This window comes from Bombus affinis, chromosome 8 (genome assembly GCF_024516045.1).
Source record: "Bombus affinis isolate iyBomAffi1 chromosome 8, iyBomAffi1.2, whole genome shotgun sequence".
In the NCBI taxonomy this organism is placed as follows: domain Eukaryota; kingdom Metazoa; phylum Arthropoda; class Insecta; order Hymenoptera; family Apidae; genus Bombus; species Bombus affinis.
In genome coordinates this window covers 5,795,264-5,802,560 of record NC_066351.1, presented here as the reverse complement: position 1 = coordinate 5,802,560, position 7,297 = coordinate 5,795,264, and positions in this window count along the sequence as shown.

Sequence of the window (7,297 nt, the reverse complement as noted above, 5' to 3'; positions counted from 1 at the left end):
TAGGAATTATTATGGATTGCGAGTAACAATTAGATTCGTGTCCGAGCTATGAATAATTATAATTAATGATTAGAGAAGATATTCGATCGTCATTAATGATTCGGGTAAATATCATTAATTCAGTTGGAGATTAAATAACTAATTGACAACTAATTTAGTCAATCGATTAGATCAATTACGATTGTTGACGATGAATTTCTTCTAATCGTAAGTCAATCAATCAAATTAAAGATTTAAATCAATTGATACCTACTGCAGTCAATAAATAACTGTTTCTGCTTGGTCAACAGTGTTGACTATTTCTGGTGGAGATGGTTTTGATAAATTGGACACGCTAGGTTGTTGAGGTTTAAACCTTTGCAGCATGAGTCACATTCGATATTTCATTACGTACTTAATAACTTTCAAAAGCCGTTCCTGATTTCATTATGGTTTTCGTAATCAATAATATACGTATCTACATTAATAGATCTGTACATAATTTAAGTATTACTATAAAATAGTATATTTTACAATCTTTCCTACTCTTTTACAATTTGTATGCACTAATACACTTCGTTTCAGTCCCTTCATTTCTGCTATATTTTATAAACTATATATAACTATAGCTTCACATGAGGTATCGCATATATTAGAGAACATTCTACATAAGAAGACGATATAACAACAGAAAGATCTAAAAATAATTGGCATAGGATGAATAAAATACGATTCACTCAGAACTTAGACATAAAAGTTACAAGTTTCATTCACGAACCTCTAATTTGTCTGAACCCGCAAAATTCATCAGTACGACCGGCGATTCCATTTCTCGAATTTATATAATTACACGTCCCTTTGATGTAGATGCGCAAACAATAGGCGGCATATTCAGTCAATCATTAATCTTCCTAAACAGCGTCAGTTTTTTCATTCGGTAGAAAAGCTTCCAATCTAATTTACACTTTCACACGTCAGCGGAATTAAATCACGATGCCGCAACGTTGGCTGATTTATGAACACGTGCAACCTGCCTAAACCCAATAAATCACTAAACATTATAACAAAGCGATGCAGCCTATTATATACCGTGAGCTACGTTCTAGAGAGACTTCGTCGAAAAAGTCCCATTATTTACGCCACGTGTCGTGTCGTATGGGTTGGCAAAAAAAATGACACAGTTGATTTACAACGACACCCACAAACGTAGGCAACACAGTTACAAACGCATTTGCATCGTATGGTACCATATGAGCCTTTTTATTCGAAGGATCGAATTGACCAAGGTCGTAAGCATCGGTCGTAACCTTTGTAGTTGGAAATTTATAGCCACCAATGGCCTTGTCAGCTGGTAATCATGCTGAACAACGAAGCACGCGCGCGTTGGCTTCGTAACGTTCGATGGTTCCTTTAAGAAGCGGACAGGAACGTAGTCACCTCGAAAAGAAAGGAGCGTAGCACAATATAAGAGCGACAGAGAATAAATGACGAGCATTTTTTGTGAATACCTTCTGAGTGTCATGAAGTAAATTTTAAAACGAACGAATGGTAGATCATGATATTCTGTCAATAGTAGTGTACAATGTAAACTGGCTCATGTAAGTATTTGAACCTCTATAGGGGAATAGACTTGCTCAACTAGCTAACTTGTTCAAAATGTTAAATTTATATTTTCTTTTATATAGCACTTTTATCGCAATTTAAACTTATAAAAGAAAATCACTAAAACTCACACAAAAATTATCTATGATGACCAATAATAAGATATTTTATTATTTCTTTTTTAATACTAGCACTACTAACTGTTACAGTGACATGTTTCAATTTCCTTTTATTTTACAACCAATAAGGACATGTAAATGTTTTTGACCATGTTAATGTTACCTTTATTGAGATTGAAATAGTAACATTATATTACTATTTCATTTTCATCATACCATTTTATAATTATTTATATTTATAGCATATACATACAGTACATATAATGTTGTTTTAATGTTTATGTGATTGATAATTGACGACGAGTTAAATTTAAATAAATGTTATTTCATGTGTATCAAGTAATATTTACTTCAATACATTCTCCACAAATCCAAGGATTCGAACATCTCTCCTGCGTTTATACCAATTCCTTAGAAACGAGCCTTAGTAACGGCAAATCATTGTATACTTAAATCAATTTTGCTCACTCTTTGTTCTCGAGAGCTCTCTAGGTTTCTGCCAACTACGATTCGCATCATCACCATCCTCAGCCCACCCCACGTTTCATTTCCAGCGTTCCCTCCCTTTTTCCTTCGTTCATCTTTCAGCTGAGCGCAGCATACATAAAACGGGACCAAAAGCATCACTAACGAGCGCAATAGCATGCATCCTTCGGCTTCCTTTCCGCCATAAGATCGTAAACCATCAACCTTTGACTCTCGTAACTCAATCTCATTCTGTTTGCAAAAAGTTGAAGCGCCGTGTTCTGCATTTACTCGTTAATTGATTCCCATGACTGAAAGCTAATTATTCTGGAATGTGTTGCCAGTGACGTTAAATATTTAACAACAGCTCGTTATTGAATTATTGGATTATTGGTTCGCGTAATGACAGGAAGGACGAGAATGCATCTAGCTATTGATAGACGATATGCACTCTATTCTATTTATTCTGTACTTGTTACGGTCTAGACTATACAGTATAACGTTTCATTGGGTATTGAAATGTTGGGTGTTAAATGGCAGATGGACGACACACGTCTTATCGATACAAGATTAGAATTGCGTTTTCATATGTGTACGCGACACGTTAAACGGAGTTGCAACAAAAAAAGAGCGAGCGTTTGTCTCAGAAATACCTGTTAACACAACGTTTAATAAAAAATAAGAAAAGAATTTTGAACTGAGAGTAAGAGAATTTTATGATCCTTTCTTATTTTCCTTCGTTCTGCTTTACGTTTGATTCGTTCTGCTTGTCGGATGGTTGAGATACCGAACGCGTTATATTGCTTTAAATACGCAATATTCGACGATCTCGCGTCACCGACGAACTCGGTGAATGCGTAACGAAGCCATGTTACGATTTCATTGTTACTTGAAAATGTGAATTCAGATTGGAACTATCGATAGCCTTCTTCACCTTATTCGAGTTCTATAGCGAGTCTCGAAGAACTCTATTATCGTACATCCTTTATTGTTCACAATATCCGCTTTCTATGTACTTTCTGTCTATTTTTGTAGGTATGTTACATTTTTATTACATACATAAATTATAAATATAATAGAAATAAATTTATTAAATCCTTACTTTGTGTCAGTTTGTTGCGTAATAAATGTCGCTTTAAGACGAGATTTTGTTTCATTTATGTTTCTGAATATTAGATAAACTATCCTGAAACAGCAATCAGATCAGAAATTTTCATTTAAAAAAAAGTTATACTTATTTATGCTATTTATCTCGACATGACATTTGAGCCGAACTAATCAAGTCCGTTTATGTTCATATTTTCAATTCAGTATTTAGTTAATCAGTTAAGCACTTTGTCTTTATTTATTATGCAACCATGTAATAATATCACATTATACTCCTAATTATTATTCAAACAACAAAAATTTATATTTAATTCTGACTTTAACTTTGATTATTCGGTGAAAATAACTAAATATGAATTACGTATAATACTTCAACATTTCCCATCCGCCATGGTGTGTTATAGCATAGAATAGCTAACGCTTATTTAAGTAGCTACCAAAACAAAAATCATAAAGCGAAGGGGTTAAGAAATCGTTTTTTGTGCGAAAGTCTATAAATCCAAAGAGCATCGTTTCTAGCTATGATTGCGTTTGTAAACAATAAAGACACGGAACTTATTGAATGAACGACGTGAATGGCCATAGTAATTTTTATTTATGAGCCTGTTAATTGACGGCTCTTGGCAAAAAATTCCAGCATATGGGAGTATACCAAAACGAATGTAAGTACGAGTATGATTGAACCTAATGGTACACTTACGTGGTTCGATAACTAGCCTGACTGGTTCGCCTCTGCGTATGGTTGCGCTTGACGTTAGAATAATTATAACCGTTGGTCTTGAAGGAAGCAGCGTTGGCACTACAGTTACTTTGTCAAGTGCTGAATTTCTGAAAAAATATAAACGACACCGTTAGTCAGACTCGTCGTTCCAATCCTAACGCCTCGTAAAGTGTTACGTGTATTGTTCTTCCGTGTTTCTGCCCTATCCTACGCGTGTCCCACGCAAATCTGTGTTTCATTGAACGATGAATGTTAAAAGCGGCGCGTGTGAATTAGACTCGCTGGGTTGTTAAAATGAATCGATTTGAAATTCAAATTCGAATCTCTTAAATATAATCTTGGTATGTTTTAATACTAACACCAGCAGAATGATTACAATGACGAATTCGTAATATTTAATAGAAATTTATAAATATAAATTTACTATGATTTCGTGTCCTATACTTATCGCATTCTTAGGAGAAGATATACTTGTAACACTCAATTATCCACTAACTTCCTCAATTGAAATATTATATATAAATCTCATTGAATAAGTATATTATTGCACTCTATAAAATTTGTTTAAATTTATTAAACCAATTTTATATTATTTACTTGTACTATCACAGTCGTCATGTTTCCAATACCATTTTCCAATACCATATTTATGTGTTTATATAAATATCGATATATGAATTTATCAGTTCGTGCAAGTAGCAACCGCATGATTTTAACGACGCAAGAAATATATAGAAAGAAGCTGCTCGTCCCGTTCTTCATCCGCCGCCCACAGACTATACAAGTGCAATGCTCAACTCTTACATGATTTAAATAAACATGAAAATCGCTTGAATGAAAACAAGCACAAGGAGGTCGGATAATGAGACATCTTTTTGCGTTTCGAGTCGTCTGACGAGGCGTAGTTAAGACAAGCCTTGCGAACGCGTTAAATTCGTATCAAACCGACCACAAGTCTCCATTTGCTTTTTTCCTATGCAAGTCTTTACTCCAGTTTGAAGAAAGGGAATATTTTTTATTCATTATCATCATACACGTACATTATTTGTTGCGAAGGTGTGCGTTACTACTGATAGCGACTGAAATATAAGGGTTCCGACTAATTGAAAACAGCTATGTACAAACGGGCCTAGTCCACGCGGCACGGATCTTAATTATGCGGTATCTTTTTCTGCGCGGCATATAATGTGTCGGAGATGAGAGTTAAAAATCTTTGCGCGATATTAACATAGAAGGAGATTTTATGGGGAAATAAGGTGTGCCTCAACGTGTAGCTTTTTGCTCCAAGCGGCACCTGTTTTTTTTACAAAAAAACGGTATTAAGATATGGTTGGTACTAAGGTGTGGTTGGAACTATTGGTTTAATGCAAGGAAATGGTGCGTTGACTTCAGTGCCCTAGTGTTTCTCCCTTTTTATTCCTGATGTTAAATTATCACCTTTAGAATTTATTAAGAATGAAGATTAAAAATGCTGAATAATAAACGTAGAAAATCATAAACCCATTAGTAGTCTAGATTGTAAGTGTTAAAAAAGCTCATCAGAAAGAAATTCGTCATAATGAAAGATAAAATCTTTTTTTCAAACAGAATTCCGTGCTACAAAATATTTAATTTCACAACTTGTATACAGATACACCAAAATCCTGGACTGGATTAATTCTGGCAAGGAAGAGCATTAATCACATTAAATTTTAACATCATTCCTGCTAGGGGTGCCATCAAAGATGTCGTTGGCCTCGTTATCTCCACGGTATACCTCGGTCAAAATAGTTCTGCGATAAAACGCCACGGCTCCCAGATATCTCCCGGTTAATCATGACCATGATTATCAGGTTGTTTTGCATCGGTCGTTTTATCACTCAACGCACGAATAGGCATCACGCTAGAACAGCTTTCCAGTCTACCGTTTGAGATCCAGTCACGTTATCATCCCAACAACTTCGATATCAAACGATTCGTCCCTTCTTCCGAGCGATTACTTATTAGCCTGATCGTAATATGAAAGTAATTACCCATACATAAATCTGCTCGGTGCAAAGCCTTCAGCGCGCCATCGACTATCGAAGATTCCAATCCGTAAACCGTAAGCTGATGTCACGTATGCTTCTCGAATGTTTCGCTTCTGCTATATTCGTTCGGTCGTTTCTTGTCTTCTCCTTCTCACGTTTTATCCTCTTTTCCAGTGCTGGACGTGAAACCAGGAAGGGATTTGAAGGATTATCACGATGTAACTCGAAGCAGTTATCCTCCACCGTTCATTCTTAACCCTCAATTACTTAATTAGCAATATAAACCGCGGTATCGAACGGCTCGAGAACGAGCACATACTTTATAAGGCACTTGCATCATGGTTGCGGACTTATCGGTTCGAGTGGGGCAAGGATTAACGGTCGTACGGTCCCAGAGGATGGACACAGGGATCTTCAACCGGGACATGAAAGGGAACATATTATATGTATATGTATATATATATATATATCATATTTATATATTCCAATCATCATATATATAATTATATATATTATTTATATTATTATATATATATTATATATATATATATATAATTTGTTAAGTAACCTACCTATATTAAACTATAGAGTAGGATTGAAAGTTGATTAGGTAGAAATATAGCAGTCATTTGCTAACTAGACACGGGTTGGAATCTTATCTATCCAATTATCGAGAATAAAAGCCAACTCCACCAAAGATAAATATTTGGCTCCTAAAAAATAAAATCCAACTACAGTTAAGAAATTTTATTTACGGGACGTTCCTTTCCAACGATAGAACGAGCAATATTAATCCGTCATATTCAGACTCCAGATAAACGATATTTCCTATCATATAATAGATTTTATAATATTGGTTCATATAATTTATACAATAATACCGTAATGTACACAATCATTTTTCGCCCATAATAGAATTCACTTTCAAATAAGCAAAATCAACAAGTAAAAGTCCATCCAATCTTGCACTATCCGAAATATCCCTGCAAATAGAATTCAGACAAACGAGAACTTACTGTGATGGCAAAAAGTCCAGACTTATCAGACGTCCGGTGCAAGAAGCGGTCGTCGAAACGCAATGGGGTCCATTATCGTGACACGTTTCGCTCTCTTGGTGTGAAGAAAAGAGTGGCTCGTCTCGGTTGCTATCGATCTTACTCCGCGCAATTTCATCGTTCGCGTTGATCAACGTGACTTTACGCGCGTGTATTCTCGCGCGCACGCATTAGATCGATACGTAGGCGTTTGCGAAAGAAAAACGCAACGGGACCTATCTGTCTCGTTCTATCCGTCTC